Source organism: Capsicum annuum, chromosome 4 (assembly GCF_002878395.1).
Source record: "Capsicum annuum cultivar UCD-10X-F1 chromosome 4, UCD10Xv1.1, whole genome shotgun sequence".
In the NCBI taxonomy this organism is placed as follows: domain Eukaryota; kingdom Viridiplantae; phylum Streptophyta; class Magnoliopsida; order Solanales; family Solanaceae; genus Capsicum; species Capsicum annuum.
Window position 1 is genome coordinate 118964112 of NC_061114.1, and position 3709 is coordinate 118967820.

Here is a 3709-nt window from a genome sequence, read left to right on the forward strand (position 1 = left end):
GAAGTGCATGGTTCATAATATTTTATTCATCCCGGCACTACCAAGATGTACCGCAACTTGCGGGAAATCTATTGGTGGAATGGCATGAAGAAGGATATAGCTAAATTCGTAGCAAAGTATGCAACGTGCCAATAGGTTAAGGTAGAGAACAAAAGACCTGGTAGTGTGATGCAAGAGTTTTGTATACCCACTTGGAAGTGGAAGGTGGTGAATATAAACTTTATGATAGGGTTGTCTCTTTCGCGCCGTCATCATGATTCGATTTATGTTGTTGTGGATAGGCTGACTAAGTCCACGAATTTCTTGCCTGTGCATACATCTTATTTAGCTGGGGATTATACTAGATTGTATATCCAGGAGTTAGTCAGGCTGCATGGAGTTTCCTCGTCCATCATTTTTTATAGGGGCACCCAATTCACTTCTCAATTTTGGAGGGCGTTTCAGCAGTGTCTTGGTACCTAAGTTCTTTTGAGTTCAACTTTTTACCCATAGGCATATGGTCTGGCTGAGAGGACCATTTAGACCCAAGAGGATATGTTGAGGGTGTGTGCTCTTGATTTCAAGGGTAGTTGGGATAAGCAATTGCCATTGATAGAGTTCACCTATAATAATAGTTACCATACTAGCATCGGGATAGCACCATTTGACGACTTCTATGGTAGGATATGTAGATCACCCATAGGTTTGGTTGAAGTGGGTGAAGCTGCCGTGATTGGGCCTGATGCAGTGTTTGAAGCTATGGAGAAAGTTAAGTTGATTAGAGAAAGGTTGAAGATTGTCCAGAGTCATCAAAAGTCTTATGCTGATGTGAGGAGAAGAGATCTTGAGTTTGAAGTGGGTGATTTAGTATACTTGAAGATTTCACCCATGAAAAAGGTGAAGAGGTTTGGTAAAAAGGGAAATCTTAGTCCCCATTATGTTGGCCGGTATAGAGTCTTGAGCCGTGTTGGTAAGGTGGCCTATGAGGTTGAGTTGCCCGTAGAGTTGTAAACTGTTCATCCTATTTTTCATGTCTCCATGCTTAAGAAGCATAGTGGTGATTTCATTGTTGTAGATCCTTCAGAGAATAGAAATATTTAGAACTGTCTTTCCTTCGATGAAATTCCTGTTAAGATCCTAGATTTTCAGATCCGTAGACTAAGAAACAAAGAAGTTCCTTTGGTCAAAGTTTTATGGTAGAACCAGTCTATTGAGGGTGCTACTTGGAAGGCAGAAGCAGACTTGCGAGTCACGTACCCGCACCTCTTTTCCAAAAGTTCAGGTCAATCTGAAGGTATTATTCTTCCTTAATTCAGCCTTCTAATCTAAAGTGAAGCTATGTATCTATTCTTGCATGAGTTCTTACAATTTCTTAGTTATTCAAGAGTTTAGAGAGATTCAGCTATATGTACTCTATTTTTCCTGTGTTCCTAGTCTAACTAGCGATATTTGAGGACGAATGTTTCCAAGGGGGAGATATTGTAAGATCCCGCAAAGTCGTCTCATAGTCCGAGCCATAGAGTATGTCAACTGAAGTATAATTTGGGCCCTAAAATATTGAGAAGTGACTTCCTAAGTGATTTGTGTTTAAAACATATTTATTTTTCTCTAATTTGACGTTTTGTCATGTAGAGAATTGAATTAGCTATCCTACGATACCAATTTCGTCCAAATCCGGTATCGGGGTGAGAAGTTATGGCCATTTTACTGAGAGTTGTTGGAATCGCCCAGGTTCGATGGACGATCCAACAGACCATCGCTCAGCCCATCGCAACCAAGGAAGTAACCTACTTTTTCTGGCCTAAGTACGACAGCCAAAATGATGGACCGTCAAGAATGCAACGGACCGTTGCTGAGACCATCGCATTGAGGCAGTGTGTCCTCACCCTGGCCATCATATGATGGACGATCCGATAGACCGTCGCTCTGACTGTCGCATCAAGGAAGTGTGTCCCATTCCTGGCCAACGTGCGATGAATGACCCGATGGATCGTCGGACTTACGACGGACCGACGCTTCGACCTTCACAAACCCCGTTCAGTGTTTTAACTCATTTTAACAAGGGGATTTTATATTTTTTCCCTTTGAACCCTCATATATATATATTCCAAACCAACTTTATAGCCTCATTATCTCCCAAAACATCCAAAGGCTAGTGTTTCTGCCTCAAGAGCAAATCTAAAACCCTTCTCCAAGAAATCCAAGAACTCACCAAGGATTCTACAAATAGAGTTAAGATTGAGTTCCCCAAGTTCAAGGGTTGTAAGAACCCTCTCTCAAGAGTAAGAAGAAGAGTTTAGAGCAAGCTTGTTCATCTAATTTCATAATCCAAGGTATGTGGGGTTTTGAACAATGGTAATCCTTTCACCCTTGTGCCCAAAAGCTTATTTAAACTAGAATTCTCTACAATTTATGAGATTTTACATGAAATTGAATTGGAGATTTTCACCCATTGTTATTGGTTGCAATCTTTTGATGTTTCTCTTGAATTAAGAGTCTAATGGCCTGATTTTTACATGTTTTCTTGAGAAATTGCTGCTGGGTCTATATCCCATGATTTTAATCCTTGAGAAGTTAATAGTTGAAATGTTTGAAACATTGAAGTATATGAGTATGTTGATATTTTGAGATAAATTACTGAACTATCCAGATTTCTACATGAGTTATGAATCTATATGCTATCTATTATGCTTTTGATGAGTTCTAACTTGAGATTAAATTATGGATTATTAAGCCCTACTTGAGACTTGAGATTCTCTGAACTATTGTGCTATAAGCACCCATGATTTGAGTTTTATGAGATTATTGAGAAATATTTTGACCTAATGGTCATTGAGTTTTAAAATCCACTCTACTACACGATATTACAAATTTTATTATTGGATTTGTGGGGAGCAATGAGATTATTTCTAAAAGTGGATTTTTACGAGATGAGCACAAATAATCTAAAGGGAGTAGGATTTAGCACCGATCGGGTAAGTTACTACGGTTTCTAACCCCAAAACTACATGCCACCTAGGTTGTGCCTGAGGCCGAGTTTATGATTATCATTAGGCCTAAGGCCGAGTTGATATTGGGCCCGAGACTGAGTTTGTTTAGTGATCACTGGACCTAGGTTATACTCCCTAGCAAGAGTATGACGTCTCTCCCCAATGTGAGGTCTTTATGTCGGTAAAGAGAAACTCTCTAAACTAAAGTATTTTCCATTGAGATAAGATATTTTCCTGTAAAACTAAAATACTTTCCCTTGATATGAGTATTTTTCCTAAAGCTTGAAATGAGATATTTTCCTTACGTGAGCGAAATGCCTTCAAGTATGGTCCAAAGTTATATGATTTCGAATTCCAAGTATTTGACTTCAAAAGAGTTATGAGTTCTTGAGCATTGAAGAATTTTACTCTCCATGAGACATATGCATGAGTTGAAAGTTTTTCTTAAAGTTTCCTGTAGCCTTGAGTAATGAGAATAAGAGAAAAGTACAAATTTCAAATATAAAAGTATAATGACTCTGGAGATTGTGTTACATGTTAATTTTACATGATTCATGAGCTTCACATTTTATACTTATTCAAGCCATGGGAGTCATTACATGCATGATTTGATTAAAGAGTATTGATGTTGTTTTATATAAATGCATGCACCCCCACATACTCAGTACATTCCCAAGTACTGATTCATATATACATCTATGTGTTATATTATCTTATAATGTAGGTTCAGGTGCTCAGTC